This window comes from Aquila chrysaetos, chromosome 17 (genome assembly GCF_900496995.4).
Source record: "Aquila chrysaetos chrysaetos chromosome 17, bAquChr1.4, whole genome shotgun sequence".
Lineage (NCBI taxonomy): Eukaryota > Metazoa > Chordata > Aves > Accipitriformes > Accipitridae > Aquila > Aquila chrysaetos.
The window spans coordinates 24,028,192-24,047,748 of NC_044020.1; the positions used below are offsets into that span (position 1 = coordinate 24,028,192).

The window sequence follows — 19,557 nt, forward strand, 5'->3', positions numbered from 1 at the left end:
ATAGCACAGTACTTGAAAGCATCCCTAAAATTGGCTGTGCAGCCACATTTCATTAAGTATTTCTGGCAAGGACTACATACACATAATTGACAGTTTTTCCCCATGTAGTCTGACACCATTTTGAACATTTGACTCCAAAAAGTCAGGAAAACAATTGCATCTCCCAAACCATTCTGGTATGATGAAAATGGAAGCACCAAACACAGCCACAGAAAAACTGAACTTCTAAGGCAATCTGCTGTTCCTCTTGATTATTAGCTTAACCCTATAGGTTTAAAAGAAAAGGTAAGAAAAATCACATCCTTTCTTTTTTCTGTAATAAAGTAGTCCAAGTCAGGCAGCGGATAGATTGCAGGGCCAATTTCAGAGTTGGATCCAGTTGCTGAGGGCCTCATCCACAATGAAAAGCCATGAGGAATGAGATGGTGTTTGCTTATTGCAAGATCGGATTTGTGTCCGCTTGCAGTACTTTTTTCCCCTTTCCTGGGTTAGCTTTAGAAGAAAATACAATAATCTTGTAACCACCTGATGTCATGCTAATTACCAGCAAAGAAAATCTGTGTATTTGTTTAATGTGTACAAACGAACTGATATTTTGAGATCATGACACAAAAGCCACAATGCTGCAATCTTCTATGTTCAGACAGATCCCTGAATCTCCACTATCCAAGCAAATTTAAAGAGGCTTTTACTAGGTTCCAAATTCAAAAGCAGATTCTAGTTTATTCAGGATTGCCAAGGGATTTTCCTTTCAACTTAGTCTTGACTTGACTTTTTTATTTTTCAGAACCATCTTTGGGTTTTTTAAGAGTGTGATTTTATAACAAAATTGATTCTTCTCTGTTTTAATTGATTTTGCTTGGCCTTTGTAAAGGAAGTACTGAAGAAGGTATGGAGATTTTAAGGAACCAGAGGATTTCTAAGGTCAAAGGGTGTGATCCATGTAATGCCTACTGACCTGACCCTTTGGATGTCTACTTCAAAATAGAGAGAACTATATGCATGCTTTTTGACTTTTTACACTCAGTCAAATGAAGAAAAGATGTTTCCTGCAGAAGCTTAAACTTTGTTTTTGATTTTAAGGAATAAACAGTCAATACTGGGCATTAACTATTTCCCAGTCAATTAAGCTGCAAGGGATTAAGCGTCTGGTAAGACAAAACTATTCAAAGTCTGAACCGTGGTCAGCAGTTGCAGTGAGTTGACCCTTATTGAGGTGAAGGAAGAAAAGGCTATTTCAGAGCCTAAGGGTCCTGACTCTTCCAAAACTGAGCGGAGGAGAGAAAGCCACTGAATTGTGCAGAAAAGCCCACACAAGGGCTTCTTGAAGCCCAATTCAAGTGAGTAATTACAGGCAACTCTGAGCATTTAGGCACTAATCAAAGCAGGAAAGTAATCACTGATGCCATCTGAATTACTGAATGCAGCATCTCTGCAGCAGTACACATCTCACTGATGCTGACTCATCTCCGACCGTAGTGTGAAAGAACCACCTTTTGGACAGCCAGCCAGGAATCACACTGAGCATCTCTGCAGACATAAGTACACAAGCTGCTTTAAGGGTAAAGCTCTGTTACTGATGCCTGTAACAGCCACCTCTGGATCAGACATAAAGGATGATCTACAGCGCTGCATTGCAAAGAAAGCCATGATCTTGTGCCGGGGGCATATGCCAAAGGAGAAGCAAAGGGAAAGGTGGGAATCCTACCAACCTGATACTTTCCTCCTGCAAAAGAAAACCCTCATATCCTCAACCGAAGAGTAAAGAACTTTCCTCCACCAAGAGCAAATACAATTGAGCTGATACTTAACAAAGCTACTAATACACTGTCCTCATCTTCCACATACTTCAATGATGCCAAATCTGCATTCAGATTACAATGGTGTAATGCCAAGAGTTAGACTGCTATCAAAGCCATATCCATGGGAAGGGAAATGTATATCTGAACTTCATTGACTGCTGCTACTGCCGCTGCCCAGGGCAGGTCCATGGCTGCAGAGCATTAACGAGAGATGGCAAAATGGAGCACGAGCAATGAAGGATGGATAGACTGGAGCACGTTAATATTTCACTAGGGTCTGGACCCCTACTAAGATTTCCATGCCCTACTCAACTAGGACAGCGGCCATTTCAGAAGCTTATCTGTTGAGATATTTGCCTTTTCAACTCAACAGAATAGAATGAAAAAAAAAAAATATTAGATTTGTGCTAGACCAAAGGACTGTATGCCTGTAAATATACATCTAGATTCACAACCGGCCTCTCTGTCATCTCTTTCTACTTAGTCTGGTTTTGATAAGTTTTCTCATATCTGGTACATTTTCACAACTTTATGCAGGAATGTAATTTCTGTAAACAAAAGGGTCAGACTGTTCAGATGAGTCATTCAGACATCATATTAAATGTAATGAACCAGCTTCGACTAAAATTACAATTAATGACAACATTTTTTGAAACAAAGCTACAGACACCAAGAGTCCTTTAAGATAAAATAATTTTTGGCCACTTTCTGAATATAAATTTTTAATCCTGGGTACAAATATCTAATCATACATAAGACAGTCTAATCAGGATTCTGGAGGAGTCATAATTAACCTGGGACACACAGAGAAAGAAAAATTCCTCTGTCACTTCAGAGCACTTGTACAGCTGAGGTCAGAAGAAGCAATATAAAGTGGTCACAGACTATTTCAATCTCATCAATTTGCTTCCTCAGTCTATTAATTATTTTATGAGTTTAAAATGGACTGAACACTGGGGATGCCTCAACAATGTATCTTCATATAATTATTTTCTTTTTTTATTTTTTGCCCCAGGATGTGTGACAGAGACTCCACAAACTACGCATGTAATTACAATACATAAAAGCAATTCTTTCTAATATGTTTTCTTTGCCTGAAAACATTTGTGTATAATTTCTTGTTAGTTAATCATCAGCAAGTAAACAATCCCATGACTATGACTGCAGCAGGAACCACCTGATCTTTTCACTTTGGTGGCCAGTAGAGGTGGATACTTGAAGAAGGAGCAGTTTTCCTCCAACGCTAACATATATACAATTGTATGGTTTGAAGCAAATCAGTATAATCCAAGGAGAGTGTGTACATGGATGAAGAGGTAGGAATAGTGTTACAAGTTCAACCTACACACCACCTCCCATAGAGCAAAGTCCAGTCTGAAACAAAGCAACTTTCCAACCTTCTGATTCCTGAAGTAGCAGAATGCTCCATTCCATGCTTAAAGAATAAAAATTAAAGAGACAAAGGAAAATGCAATATGCATCTGCATGTTTCATTTATGTGCTGGCACTAGAGACGTGGGATATAACAGTGTCTGTCAATTCGCAGTGAAATCTCAGGTGCATGCAGGTGCATTAGTTGTGTATGCTCTGTCATTTAAGATACTTTATGTGGATATCAAGGTTTTGTTGAGCACCAGGCTTTGCTTCAGAGATTTCACAGATTATTTTTAGCCCCAGGACATCTGGAAGTAATAAAGCATGCTGTGGCCTTACGAGTCACAGAGCAGAGTCCCACACCATGCACGCTAGCAATAGCTGAAGAAGTGACCTGCTTTTCATCATAGTGACTTAACTCCTGGCTCCTCAGTAACACTGGGAGGAAGTTTATGTCACTCGGCTCCATTGATTTGATTTACTGGGCCAAACTCACAATCAGGGTAGTTCCACTGCAATGACCAACGTTTCAGCTGGGATTAACATGAATTAGCTTAGATTTGAGCCTTTACGTTTAAAAGATTTTCTGCGTTTTCAGTGATAAATAACAGTGACTCAGAACAGAAAAAGGCTATAAGTTCAACACTGCACAACATTTTTGACAGCAGTGCTGCTAACGCAACCCAGCAGATAGTACCAACAATGATGCACTAAAGTTACATAATATATTTTCAAAGGTCTTTAGGCACAAAGATTTGTGCAGTACATGATGTTTGGGAAGAGATAGGGGAGATTTCACTGATGGCAGAAAATGAAGCAAAGAGGATGTTAAAATGGCTGATCCAGAGACAAAGGAAAAGATCCTCATGGCTTGCTAAACTTCCATAGTTATTTAATAGCACTAACAACTTAACAACGATAACAAACTGGCAAAAATGAACCTTCTCTCACTCAGCTACAGAATTAAAAAGAAGGTCATAATCCATCCTTTGTACAGGCACTATAGATGCTAATAGAGTGCAAAGAAATAAAATCCTGTGATTCAAAGATGGGCACATTCACAGCCAGACTGAACTCCTGATGATAATCCTCTTTACAAAAGAGATTTTGCTCCAAGCAATTTACACCAAATATAAATGCTGTTGCTAGCAGCCTGAAGGTTAAATCACTTTTCTCCAGCTAATATATTTCAAGTCACTTTTTGTTTGCCAACATTACCAACTCAATTCCATAACAGCATACCCAAGTAGCGACAAGCAAGGAGAAACTCTCATTGCTCCCGGAAACCCTTCATGACTTGAAAAATGACACCAGTTTTGCAATCCATTTCAATTTATAACAGTTAAATCTAAAGAGACAGTGCAGTGTGACAGCATAATTAAGAGCTAGAGACAACCAGCAGCGTGCACAGCCAGATCCTGCGAACTGCTGAACGTTACATTACATGCAGACAGGAACTCTCGATCCTTTGGAAAGCACTGGGAGTTGTGGCTCCTGGGCTAGACGTCTGCCTGCAGAACAAGACCCAGATGTAGGACAACAACTTGAATTTCAAGATTTGATCGTTGCTTAAGCATTACCTGTACAGCTTCACAGATCAGCTGACTCTCTTAAGTAGTCCAAACTGTTTGACCACCATTAAGAATTAGAGGAGAATGAATGAAGCAGAAGGGCCACCAATATAATGACATCCAGGAGCAACCTCTTGATTTTTCAGTGAAACCTCTTAGTCTCTCTCAGCCTCACTATGCTCTTTCTAAAACTGAAGAAAACAAGCCCGTAAGTGTTTTATTGCTAAGACGGGGCAGTTGTGCTAAGGACATACCTACATATGTGATATGGGATTTTAAAGAACAAATATTTCTCAGTAGTTCAAAAATGGATGTATTCTGCCTTACTCCTGTTTAGGTAGCCTACTGGTAAGAACAGCAGCTCCCAAAGACATCAAAGGAACGGCTTCTGCAGGCTTTCTGTGTTATGCAGGTCAGTGACTGTGCCCACTGTCCGTTTTTTTCAGCTTAGAGCTAGTTCTTGCAAGGCCATTGAGCAGGTTGCAAGATCAAAGCTTAGGTACTGTGCATAGATGAGGACTAGAAGAGAGTTTTTGCTCTGCCTTAGAATAATTATATGCAGACATCCTACATCAGAGCATTTCTGCAGGCGATCCATCCCCTTCTCTTTCCGCTAACTCACTCTTCACAGCCATTATCACCTTGCTCTTTCTCCTTTAGCTGTGACTGGGATTTCTACAACCAGCAGTCCTTTCCCAAACCCCTAAATCAAAACCCTTGCCATACCCATTGCACACTGATCACACTGCATCTCAGCATTGTGAAAGGGAGGTTCTCTCAGTGATTAAGTCAAAAGTCTACAAATCTCTCTGTGATATCAGGGTCGTCTGGCACCTTTATTTTCTTTTAGATATTTCAGTTGAGAACTTTGTATTAGCATCCGCCATCTCTTAGCACAGTATTTGAAGATTTTCTGTCCTTTTCCGCCACTTGTTCTTGCCCCTCATCAAAAACAGTGGCACTATAATTTACAGTATTTGTGGGTAGAGTTGGATTTGGAGACAGCAAGCTGGGCAGGAGGGTTGATCTGCTCGAGGGTAGGCAGGCTCTACAGAGGGATCTGGACAGGCTGGATCGATGGGCCGAGGCCAAGTGTATGAGGTTCAGCAAGGCCAAGCGCCGGGTCCTGCGCTTGGGTCACAACAAGCCTGTAGCGTTGCTTGGGCTTGGGGAAGAGTGGCTGGAAAGCTGCCTGGTGGAAAAGGACCTGGGGGTGTTGGTCGACAGTTGGCTGAATATGAGCCGGCAGTGTGCCCAGGTGGCCAAGAAGGCCAACAGCATCCTGGCCTGTACCAGAAATAGTGTGGCCAGCAGGAGCAGGGAGGTGATTGTTCCCCTGTACTGGGCACTGGTGAGGCTGCACCTCGAATACTGTGTTCGGTTTTGGGCCCCTCACTACAAGAAAGACATGGAGGTGCTGGAGCGTGTCCAGAGAAGGGGAACAAAGCTGATGAAGGGTCTAGAGCACAAGTCTTATGAGGAGCGGCTGAGGGAACTGGGGTTGTTTAGCCTAAAGCAAAGGAGGCTGAGGGGAGACCTTATCGCTCTCTACAACTACCTGAAAGGAGGTTGTAGCGAGGTGGGTACTGGTCTCATCTATCAACTAACTAGTGATAGGATGAGAGGAAATGGCCTCCAGCTGTGCTGGGGAGGTTTAGATTGGGTATCAGGAAAAATTTCTTCACTGAAAGGGTTATGAAGCACTGGAACAGGCTGCCCAGGGAAGTGGTTGATTCACCATCCCTGGAGGTATTTAAAAGATGTGTACATGTGGTGCTTAATGACATGGTTTAGTGGTGGACTTGGTAGTGCTACGTTATCGGTTGGACTCAAAGATCTGAAAGGTCTTTTCCAACCTAAATGATTCTATGATTGATCCAGTTTAAGAATACCTGTATACAATTTGAGGGTAGCAGGAAACTGAAGTGTTTTGGTGTTTCTTTCAAGCCCCACTTTTGGAACAGTTGAGCTAGCTCAGCTGCTGTGAAGCACAGCAGCAGCAGGACTGCTACCTCCCCCCGATTTCCACATTCCAACACTCACAGAAAACCATCTCTTAGTGACCCCAAAATAGACTGGGTAACTAAAACTGAAAGTATCTAAAATCTGACTGCATTTCTGTAACAAATGAAAAAAACAGTAGTGATTGATAGTAGAAATGCAAATATTCATGTGATTGCAGCAAACATGTTCTGCACAAAGGCACTGTCACTATATAAAGAATGGTCTTCACTCAAGATTTTGAGTCAGCAGTAATATTGATCCAAGTAGAGCATTATCTGGTAAGTAAATCTATGTCATGTAATGATGGAGAGACTACCTTCCTGAGGGATTCCTCCTTTACCTGTAATTCTCCCTCCTCTACTGTCAGCGTAGTTTCCATCCAGCTCTCTTGCCAGGTAAATACATAATCACAACGCTTAAAAGTCTCAATGAAATCAAATGGAACAGCATGTATATGTTTTCATAACAAAACCTAGAAAATACAGAAAACAGCAAAAGAAGAAACTGAGTACAATGTACCAGGAATGTGGTCAAAGTGATGACCCCTTAATGGTCATTAACGACCGCTTCTCTAAGCCATGCTACCTTCCTATTGTTACATCTTTTTTTTTTTACAGCTATGTCCGGTAGAACCTGTATATAGAAAAGATGAGTAGCTTTGTAGTCCTGTGCTGATTTATCGGAATACACATGTATTTTTGTTCAAAACAAATGCAAAGTATTTAATAAATGACTGAATGACACTAGCTGCATAAAAAAAAAAAAAAAGCCGTAGGGATTCAAATGTATACAACATTTACTCTCTCCAGTTTCTGATGACCCGAGTCCCCCATTCAATGTGTCTGGATCTTCCAAAGTGTACAGGCTTCTATTGAAGAAGACTTTTCTTTAGTAATGTGTATGCACATACTCGTGTTTGTACATGCACAGGAAACCATTTTTCAGTTGTAGGTACAACAATGTTAACTGTGTTTTCCTTGAGTCACAACTATTTTGGGGTCAAGACCACGACTGTCCTTTACAGGCTAGTGGCTATAGCATACCTCTTGTAAACTTTTCCAGGCTGTAACAGAACAAAAATTCCCTTTCCTCCATCACGTCCAAATTTGCTAATACCTCCCCTATAAGGCAGAGGAAACTACTTATCAGCTGAGAAGCTCTTGACACGTTGTCAGTGAAACCTCTTGATGAGCTCAGATAATATAGTAGCATCGTGTATGCTGCTTAACAGAAGAGTGTGGTGACTATACTAAGTCGTCTAGCAGTCCTGTGACAGCAAGCTAAAATGAAATTTCACATTTTTGATCTCAGATCTAACAGAGTGGAAAAAATTACCTGCTGTGTTCAGACTCAGATTTAAGGTTAATTAAATAACTGTAATTATTTTTTCTTTCCAATAGAAAGCTAAGCTCAGCAGTCTGACCATTATTATACTCAGGTTTTATTAAGAAGCGCAGTCTAGAACCCTACTCTTGCCTTGGTTGGGGATGAAAGACAAAAATGCTTGGAATATTTCCCACCAAGAGAAGTCGTCTTAAAAGGATGACCAGATGGATGTGAGAGTCCATACTATCAATTTCACAGGAAAGCATATATAAATACAGAAATATGTTTTCAAAACCAAAGATTTAAGACACCATCAATTCTTCTTTCTATATTGAAACCTAAAAGAGAGCATAGTGGATGGAACTACCACAGTTTTGCCTTTTATGTCATCATTGCGTCAAAACTCAGATAGGCTAAGTACAAACAAAAAGAACTTACTTTTTTAATTTCTCCCACATTGCTCTATTGTTCATGCTTAGAGCATTTGATGGCACCTGGCAATCCATCAGACAACAGCAGCAGTCTTATATGTTCTGTCCAGCTACTGAAATAGGACAGAAGCTATCCAGGCTTCTGCTACACAAAATTCTCCTGTCAAGTAAAGTTCTCAGCAGACAGAGCAGGATCAAGCGCTTTAGGAAAGGGAAAAAATGCAGCCAAAGCATATTTTGTTCCAGGAAGTCCACAGGGAATTTTACACTGCTTAGTGCATGCTGCTAGCTGGCTTATTCTGCACCACGCCAGAAAATCCGCACCAGTGACCAGCTCTCCAATAATTCCCTGCATCCCCTGTTTTGTTGAAGACAATTCTGGCACTACCTGAATCAGAACCGTGACACACTGCCATATTTACTGCCAGAGTCCTTGGCACTAAAATAACGACCTCGCACAGGCAGCCTAAGGGTATACACACAAAGGCAGCGACAGCAGCAGAGCTGCAGCTGTTCCAGTTTGGCAGGTCGCTGCCGTGTCGTGACTCTCGCTGTGCAAATGTGATCGACTGACAAACATCGCATTCTCCCTTTGAAAACGCACAGAAACGACTGCGAGGAGAATCTAGAAGGCCACTTCATCCTACGAGGACCCACGCGTGGAGCGTTGGGAAGGGGCAATGGAGACACCGGTATGGGGCTTGCCTGCTTCTGAAGAGAGGGTGAGGAAACGCAACAGCAAAAAGAATTTAGACTTTATATATAACGTAGAAAAAATATAAAGCATACTTTTTCTTAAGACAGAAGTCAATATGACAGAAGGCGCTTCAGAGAGATTGAGCGGTATTTCTGCCTGCCATTACACCTCACTGTTCCGGGTAGACTTTCCCCCTGCTTTGTCCGACTGTCCCTGCGGGGATGCACTCCCAACCTCTTTAATCCTTGATCTATTGCTTCTAGCAAGACAAGAGAAGCATGGCGTTACAATGCACAGCTGAGTCCTGCTGCTCCTCCCGAGGCTGTAGGATAGCTTGGGGCCAGGGGATGAGAGCTTCAGAGGCTACACATGCACAGCGGGACTACTAGTTTTGCCTCTGCCCCTTCCAACAGCAAGTGCCATCCTAATAGTTTGGAAGTTTTTTTCCTTGGGATCAACAAACACAGCACATGGGCAGCATGAGCGAGAAGGCCTCCTTCCCTGGAAACTTGAACAGCTAATGCAGAAGAAGCCCAGTTAAGCCAGAAGCTTCACCAGCCATATGAAAACAAGCGGTGTGTGTTGATAGGTAGCTCCAAGGTAGCTGCTAGGATTTTCGACAGAGTAAACCACTGTTTGATCAAAGTGGAAAACTGAAGAAAATCGTCTCAACATGGCTAGGCTGAGGGTGAACATATCTTGGATGCTAACTGCTACCGACAGAAAGAGAAAGATGAGACTGCAAAATGTAGCTTCTGAAAAAAAAAAAAAAAAAAAAAAAAAAAAAGAAAAACCAAGAGAGGAGTTTGCAGGACTCTCTGTGATCAGTATCTGAGTCAGTCTGTTTATGGAGGAATTGCCATTCAGCTTCTACCAGTAGGCCTACATCTCACAATGAACTGAGTGTGCAAATCCAAGAGACCTCCTCACCATGCTATGCCCAGAATTACTCACAGCAGCTTAAAACTTACAGTAGTTCTGTGATCTCTGAACACACTGAGCCAAGTTACTCCTGGGTAATAGTCTAGCGATCTTCAATGCTGATGACGTGGAAACTGAACTCTTCCAAAAACCAGTTTCCTTAAGACTGAGACCTATAGCTGAAAGAAATGAAAAACAACTTACAAGGGTCTCCTCATGTGCCTTGGAAAATTTATACTTCTTGTAGAATTTGCCAACTGGCATGCTGTGGCTATATGGCAATAGAGTCTGCTAACACGGGTGCCGATCAAAGCTTGCAGAGAAGGCAGACTTTTGTCAAGCAGGAGCTAGTTCAGTAGGAAATGGACTGAGACCCTCTCATTTCTTGACACCTGACAGCCATAATATTTTGAGATATAGTTTAAAGGTGCAGTTCATAAGAAGATGTCAACAAAACACAGAAATGACAGTCTCATTTGCTCTTATAAATATACTAAACCTTCTTTTTCTACCCCCCATCAGCTCTTCCCTTACTTGAAACCCAGCTATGAGCAAGCAGAACTCACTCTACTAACAGTGAGAACATTTTCACAAAATCTTTCATAATTCAACTGACTGCACTCTTGACACTAAATATTATCTTTACTTAATTTCTGAGAGTTTAGTTACTCTCAGGAGGTAGTTTTCCTGATCCTCATCAGATGGTTTTAAGGATTTCCGACTCTTCTAATTAGTACATCTCTCCCTGTTCTACCAGGATAAACAGACTGAGAAAACAAATAAAACTAAAAAGCAAATGTTAAGCAGGCCTGAGTGTGCTGTTTTAAAATACAGGGATAGATGCAATATTCTGAAACATGTATGCCTCCAGCAGAGACTACAGATTTGCTGCATCCCAAGCTCTTTGGGATGGGAACTACGCAAGTGCAATAGTACCAGTCAGAATACGTCTCTGATCACAGCTGAAGTTATCAGAGTAGAAATATTTTTTCTGGATTTGTATATATAAATCAGTAATATAGCAAACACAGTCACAGCACACACAGCACAGCAATGTCTATCCCTCCCTTTTGCTGTTAAAAATTCTCTTTTATTGTATTAGTGTATCCGCTCATACCCTGTTTTATACACATTAACTAATGATCTCTGAAATACCCCAGAGAAACAAAGTAGGTGTGTATTTTATTATTCCCATTATTAGAAGCAAGGCAATTCACAGGGGCTGTTAATGAATTAGAGTTAATGATACAGTGCCAAGCAGCCACTTTTTTGCTCTTTTTATGAGTTGTGTTCAGTTCTTTTAAATTGTTTAGTCATATTAGAACAGGGATCAGAAGTAAATTCCATTTCACAAGACAAAGACCACAGCAGCAAGAAGGACCATAAATGCTGTAAAATACATTGACTTGATCAAAATAGTTGTTGCAGTACTGCAATTTCATTGGTATCATGTGCATATGTAAATAAAAAAAGTCTTTAAAAAAATTTTGTTGGGTCTTTTTTTTGGGTTTTGGTGGGTTTTGGTTTGTTGTTTGCGTTGGGTTTTTTGTCATGCAGGGACTTCATGGGTGGATTCAGGGGGGAAATAATGATTATATGTGGAAGAAGCCAACCTAGAAGATCAAAATAATACCCTTCCAAATTAGATTTTCTCACAAACTGCAAGGAAAATACACTTCTTAAATCTCCTCACTCAGTCTCTGTGAAAGATAGGTAGCACAGCACCGTCTGCAGATTTCTCTCCCCAAAGTTGTCCAAGAAACACAAACATTTACTCTTCAGATAAAGAGAAAAGAGCAGGAAGAGGAAACTAAAGAGAATTCCCTAGAGTTACCCAAAGCTGCATTAAGGAACTTTGCTCAGCACATCAGCGGCTCTGAATAATGAGGCAGCAGAGAGCTTTGCAGCACTGGGAGCCTTTGAAACACAATTCTCCAGAAAGAAGAGACAATAAAATGTAAATAGAAAATGCCTCTTGGCTGGCACAGAGAAAATTTTTCCTCCTTTTCCACACACAGGGACCAATTTTTTTTCCCCACGCCCCCCTCCAATACTTAGAAGACAAGCTGATGAAAGATGACAAGGCACATTTATAGAAGTTCAAAAGGATGGTCAGGCTGTACTAATGTCATCTAATACATCCTCTGTGCACTGAAACACAAGGAGGGAATGGAAAGAAGTAATTCAATGATGATTTGGTTCTAAACATTCAGGAAAAGTTTGAGTTAAGTTTAAAGCACTTGAATAATCCTGTTGTAATCATTGCCAGGTTCAAATTAGCACGCGTTTTCTTGAATCACAAATTACCTTCTTGTCCTTAAGAAGCTCTGCATTCAAAATTTACATGATCCTATATTGAATAAAGTTTTTTCATTACTTTTTTCCTTTTTTTTTTTTTTTTTTTTTTTTTCCCCAGTGACTAACAGTTAAAACCTTAATTATCTGGTAAAGAAAAATATCCACAAATTTTGCAACACTGGCTTCCCTCATCCTACCATGATCTATAAAATAAAGAAATTCTTCCTATTTCCAGAGAATCCCACACGGTCCTCTTAAAGCCAACTCACAGTTTAAATTTTGGAATAATTTTAAGTTAGGTTAGTTACAGACCCAGGACTAGATTCTGAAAACAAGATACGTGCTCTGACTTCACACGGCTCATGTAGTACAACCCTGTGGGCCAGCACCCAGCCAGCCCCCTGCCACTACCACGATCTTTGCCCTTCAGGCAGGAAGATGTCACGCTGTACAGCCTACCTAGTGGTGCTGCCTCTGGATTGATTAATGTGTACGTGTCCTCAAAATGCACGAGACCACACAAACCTGGTATATTAGCATAGCTTCACATAGCACAGAGAAGTACAGAAATAAATATGCAAAGGCATACGACATGTTTCAGATGAAGTCAGGTGTGCTCCCAGATTTTCCCGTGCAGCATCCAATCTACAGATGTGCTAAGCCTTACAGCTAGCTGTCCATTAAAATGTGACAGTTTTCTCTCTGATAGCAGTTTTCTCTTAACATCAATGTGGCTACTGATGTTTCAGAAAGTCAGTAAGAAAATATACATGAGATGCAGTATCTCAAAATAGATGCAAGTCAATTAATTACATTATGCTTGTATAAAACACTGCAGTAAATGCTGTACTATTGTGCACCAGTGATTTCAAGCTCAGGTACAGGTACAGAGTGTTGGTGACTCCCGATTAGGTTTTTGGTTTTTTGGTTTTTTTTTTTTTTTTTTTTTTTGGGGGGGGGGGGTTGTTGTTTGGGGTTTTTTTAAGCCTTTTCCTCTCTTGTAGAGACAGGAAATTGTTATGTTCCAAGGTAAAGGTATTTAGCGGTGTTGTGACTACATAAGCATTAATGTTTGATCAAACATAACAATAGAAATAAAGGGCCACTGAGGACCTTTCTAAAAGGAAGGATTTATCCATATCTTTTAAGAAAAAATAACTTATGACTCAATTCCTGTTTATAATTTTTTTAATTATATTTTCCAAGAAATGATGCTTTTTTTGACTTTTGCATGACCTCATGATCTTGGAGAGAAACCTCACAGTCTTAAGTTATAAATATCAAGCAAACGTTACTAGTTCTGAAACTAAAATGCTACCGAGGTGCTTTGGTGCTTTTAGCTCCATTGCACTAAGACACCCAAAGTAGACTCACTCTATCTTACATCTCTCTATTTGGCGTACTTAAAATTTTGCTATTTGGAAGAAGCTGAACCACCCCCTCTTAATTAATCTTTGCCGAGCAGAACACAAAAGATTTGCATCTTAAGTCAGGTCTCTCCGGTCCTGGATATTCGCAATGCTTTGAAAGTCCCACACAGGTTCAGAGTCTGTCCTCAGCCCAAACCCCAGAGATGCTGTGAAAATAAACATCAAGTGACTTAGTGTAACAACATATGTGCATAGCAGGCTACCTCTCAATAAATAAACTGTTATCAGTCCCTGCTTCTCTAAACTGTAGCGAAAAGGTACAACATCCTCTTGAAGGTATCACCAATTGCATTGTCCTGATTCTTCAGACACAAATAATTCACCTCCAAGCCTTGCAACGTTTGTTAGATCTGCCCCATCTTGCATTTTTTTACCGCTAATCTTTGGTCCAGATAAGAGTCCTATTAAGAAGGGTTGAAGTGAGGTACATGCAGATTGCCAGGCTAGAAATTCTTTGCCAAAATACACAGCTTAATTGGGCGGCGACATAATAAGTAGCATGTATCCGCACTAGGCTTGCCACAAGAAAGAAAAATCTTGTGTTATTAACAGCCAAAATACACACTGACCTTGCCAAAAACTAGTCTTTGAGGCAGGACGCTTCCTGCAATACAGAGATACCTACTAAAATGAGCACACAAAGTAAGGCTCCCGCTCAATTACACCTCTTTGTTCTCTACTACTCTTTTCTCAAACATACATGTCTACAGGTAGTAGCAACCATTTTTTCTCTCCAGTTTAAGAGCGTAGAAGTGGTACCACTCTGTTGCTTGTGAAAGCAAAGCAAAAGAAAACAGGAGAGGTGTTTCACTCTGCTCAAAATTTTATTTCTTCAAATCTCTGTAGTGTAAAATCCTATTTTAGGAGAAGCTTTTTTTTCCCTTGGCACTGCAAAACAGCCCCAAACTCAGCATATTTGGCTTCCTGATAATTTTTCCTGGCTGAGTACTCACAGCCTACAGAGGCTCTCTGTTACAATTTTTGCCAATTCCCTTTCTTGACCCCTTTCCAATAGGATGACCAGAGAAAAAAGGTGGCAGTCAGAGAAACGGTATGACCTCGTGTTATCAGAAGGGTGTTTGAAGCCACAGAAAACAATGCACTGAGGCAGCGTCATTCTGCACTGGAAGCCAATGTAGGCTTGGGGAGATTTAATGGTTTTGCCACCATATCCATACTCTTTGATCTTACACCAAGAAATCTGGATCTTAACAACCAAATGGCAGAGATGTCCTGCAAGAGATACAATCCTAAATAACCAGAGGGGAAAGAAATCATGCCTGTGAATGTAGTATGTGTCTTTTGACACAAGGAAGCTTAACCATAGATACAGCAGGCACACAGTAGGTGATCTGTGCTTGGAGAAAAAAGTTTAATTTAGACGATACTTACTTGCAAATTATTTGATCTAGTTGAAATCTTCTAATAACACAGGGGATAAAGAGGTTGCTGTCAAGACATACAAGTTGAGGGGCTGAAGAATAAATGCAATATAGTGATCCTATGAACCCAAAACTCAAACAGCACAAAGAGACTGCTTCTAAAGAGACTGGAGTTTCTTATGAATAAGTCAGGCGGGTTTTTTAGATTTTCAAGCACTTCAGAAAACTTCAGCATTCAAATTCAGGTTAAAAAGTCATAGTGTTTAGCAGGAGAGAGAGAACTTAAATTGAGTATTTCATAGAAGTAGATCATCTTTAGAAACAGCGACAGAAAATTGAAACTATTATCTATGATCTAAAAGACAAATGATGAACTGCAAGGGGAAGTAGAAGAAAGGCACCTTTGCACTGCCAGGCTTTCCAGCTGGCTGTGAGATGTCAGGTTTGCCAGGTGCCAAATTGCTCCATAGAATCTATTAGTGCCACTAATCACTATATAGCACAGATGCCCACGGGTGATACCGAAGCTCTTAGATCATATTTACACTACAGGAACAATTTTTTTATATTAGGCTGGTCCTTCCAAATATACAATATCTGAAGTTTAACTCTGAGGCCGAGCCTGGGCCAATTAATTTGCCTAATGTGTACAATCATAAGCTTTAATTGCAACATTCTTCAGTTCTGACAGTAAGACTGAGACAATCGAGGCAGTGCATTTCACAAGGGAAAACCATCGCTGATCCTCAGTTGCTTTCTTTCATGAGTCTCTGGAGTTGCACTGTGGCTAAACACAGAGGTTTTGGCAGCAGCTTTCCTTTTTTTTTTTTTTTTAGAAATTCTTACCTTTAGCAACTCAGGCCATATTTTTCTTGCCCCTCCACTTGTGCAGGAAGAATTCCTGCAGGATCAAGTTGTGAGTTAAACAAATTCACTGGACTAGTTTACAATGTGGCTTGAGAAAGAGTTGTGTCAGCACCAAGGGCGTTGTGAGACAGTGGTGGGATGAGAGGCAGGGGCAGGAATAAGCAAGAATTTGTTTGTCTGTATCATTGCCAAGGCCTTCACACTGTGAAACTCTGTCCTCTCGGCAGGAACATTTAATCTACCTTTTTTAGGAAGTACTCTAATTTTAAAATTTAACAATTATAACAGTTACAAGCAACTTTCCCCAGGATTTGCATGAAGTCTCACCTGAATAATTTCAGGCCATCTCTCCAACTCCTTGTGGGTGTCTTGCCAATACTTTGCTATTCCCCTTCAAAACCCTTGTTTTCTTTCCCCTTATTTATGCTTCAGCCCAACCTGCAGTGTTGTCTTCTGAACTGGGAAGCTTATAACAGGAACAGATCCTCCATGGCCACCAGGCAAGGAGAAGTAAAACAGAACCCCGGTAACCACCATCAGCCTTAATCCACCGCTTCTGTGAGAGAGTCCCAGCTCAGGAGATGGAAATGGAGAAGTGAGGACTGGGGGGGATCACTTAAAAGAGAGAATCCAGCCCAGCATGGAAGAGAAGGTCTAACATCACTTACAGAGCAAGAATTTAGGAACAGGGCTTACCTGAAAAAAATCAGCTCTTGCAGAAGTTTATCTGCATGCAGTTAGTTTAGTCAGGAAAGTCAGCCAAACTCTCTAGCAACATGGGAAACTTTATAGCATTGGACGAGGACCAGCTAGTCCCTCCTGTTTGCTCTAAGGGAGGTACTATAAGGTTTGCAGGAAGTAGAGAAGCCATTAGTTATTAGGAAATAAAACGGCTCTAAGATACATTGGACACACAGAGTCACAGCATGCTATAAAACACAGGAGAAGAATTGCAACAGCTACAGACAAGTTGACACAATAGCTGAGATGAGGCAACATGACCAGCTTTTTATTTGACAGCTATTTCTAGAAGATATAGCCTGTTCTTTGCGCAATGGGTTTAGCATTTTTGTTAATTTGCAGTTGAATGGAAAGATGAGTCACTTTATCACAAAACAACTTCATCAACTCAGGTTTCAGCCTGTGAGAGCAGAACTACTATGCACAGAACACAATCTATTAAGACAATTTAGCACTCCCTTCCTAATGCCTGGGAAAAAGAGCCCCTTTATTCCAGAGTTTATTATACCTTCACTTTCACTGAAATAGCCTAATATGATGCTTTGATGTTCTTCTCCACATATCAGAGCAAGCAGATTTCAGGCTGTAGTTCTTCCTCATGCCCTATCCTAGAGCAAAACCAGTCAGTCCAGCAAAAAAGCAGAAGAAACTTAGAATAAAAATAAAAATTACTTTCTCTCCCCACAGAGGATACACTTATCTCAGCTGCATCCAACATATTTTCTTGAAAAGCTTAGTAAACTACAAGTGAAAATACATATGTTTTACTCATATAACGTGTCCTCCCGCTTACAAAGGATAATACTGACACAGTCAAGACCCAGTAAAAGCGACAAGCTCTTTTTATATAAGGACCTTAACATGCAGTCCTAAGAAAACAGACTAAGTAGCTACTAACCTCCTATTGAAACAAGCCTCCCTTGACTCTCAGGGGGTTGTAGGGAAGAAGATGGGAGAAGGGCATGAACCACCTTGAAAAGAAAGGACCTCAGTGATCTCCAACCTGGGTCTCCTCTTTGTGCCACCCATCGGCGTGGGGAACCTCCCCACTCAAGAGACCGTGGAAGGGCCCTTGTTTCCTATGGGGGTCCCGGCAGCTGGTTGAATGTTGGTCCGCTTGGGGAAAGCTGTGTACTGAGGAACCAGCTCTGACCTGTCTGCACTTCTGTATTCCATATCCACCTTAACTTCCATTTCTTGTGCAGGACTCACTTTAGCCCAAAGGCTAAAAAAATGATCAAATATCAGTTTGGTATCTTTGCGGCATGACACCTGAAAGGAGCTAATTGTTTTCTTTCCTGTTATTGTGACTCCTAGAGCAGGTGTTTTATAGACTGCCAATGAAGAGAGAAATTTCTGTAAGCTACTGTGGAGGCCTTTTCTCCCTCAAAATTACATAAAGACGATCCTGATTAAATACTATCCCACATGAATAAATATCCCTTTCACAGAAGTATTCATTGCAGAGTAACAACTGATGGCTGTGTGCAGACAATGGATGAAGTACCCTTGCTGCTCTGGAGATCTTCATGACATAGCCGAATTAAACCTGAACTCTATAAAGTGTTGCATAATGTCATAGAATAGAATCACAGAATGGTTTGGGTCAGAAGGGACATTCAAAGATCACCTAGTTCCAACCCCCCTGCCATGGGCAGGGACACCTTCCACTAGACCAGGTTGCTCAAAGCCCCGTCCAGCCTGGCCTTGATCACTGCCAGGGATGGGGCATCCACAACTTCTCTGGGCAACCTGTTCCAGTGCCTCACCACCCTCACAGTGAAGAACTTCTTCCTTACATCTAACCTAAATCTACCTTCTTTCAGTTTAAAACCTTATGCCTTGTCCTATCGCTACATGCCCTTGTAAAAAGCATGTCCTGCTTCTCCCTCTATAAAACCTACTTTTTTTGTCTCAATAAGCTTTGATAAACTATGTATTTTACTTTCCTTGTTCTACCTAGAACACCGCATGTGCCATGGTTTTCCTTTGAGAGCATACACAGCCTCCTGAACTTGTTACACACAACATGAAAATATTCCACCATGTCACAACATACAACAACTTTGCTGATGCTACCTTTACATGGGAAAGCCAGTTTGGGAACTGATGGGTAATTTTCGCTCTCTTTTATTTCCCCCCCCCCTCTTTAGTTTACAGACATATTTTCAATCATTTTACTGAAATATTTAGATTTCTTTCCATCAAAAATCCTGAAGCAAAATGTTTTTTCTAGAGCCAAGGTCACTCAGAATCAACTGGGATCTGTCACTTTGTTCAACCTTGTCTCATTTTGACATTGATCTCCATCCACCTGTATTGCCACTATGCCAAATGACAGTTCTAGCTTACGTAGGTCTTGCTCTCATTACCACTATCAGTTAGGCCTCTTGATGGACTGTATCTCCCAAGAGACACACACTCATGCAAATCCTGGTGTATGCTGTGACCTCCGCTCTGCCAGAGCTCTTTGGACGCAGAGAAGGAGGCACATAAATGTGATTCACCAGGACAAAAGTGCTTGGCCAGTGACCCCAGCTCATAGCGATCAATGAAGACATCTCTGAATTGCCATTCCAAGGACTCATCAAAAGCAATGGAGGAAGACGTAATGTCAAATTGGTCTTTTAACACCCCCCCCCATCCTTTTGAAAACCAACATTTTTCATAACCCTCCATTCTAGCACAAAAATGAGATTTTTTTTTTTTTTTT

General features: G+C 40.9%; 1 protein-coding gene across 10 annotated transcripts in view; it reads right to left on the bottom strand.

The window, feature by feature from the left end:
• Nucleotides 1-19,557, bottom strand: part of FAR2 (fatty acyl-CoA reductase 2) — a 149,934-nt gene that overhangs the window by 86,567 nt on the left and 43,810 nt on the right. The window contains exons 1-2 of one of the 10 annotated variants that reach the window (XM_030041062.2): nt 7,092-7,220; nt 4,757-4,938 (exon numbers count right to left, since the gene is read on the bottom strand). The exons of 7 other annotated variants lie outside the window; for them this stretch is intronic. The gene's annotated coding sequence lies outside the window, so the exon portion shown is untranslated. Of the gene's footprint in view, nt 1-4,756; nt 4,939-7,091; nt 7,221-10,176; nt 10,198-19,557 lie in introns of those variants that run through there. 2 more of the 10 variants (XM_030041065.2, XM_030041064.2) reach the window with 2 other exon arrangements.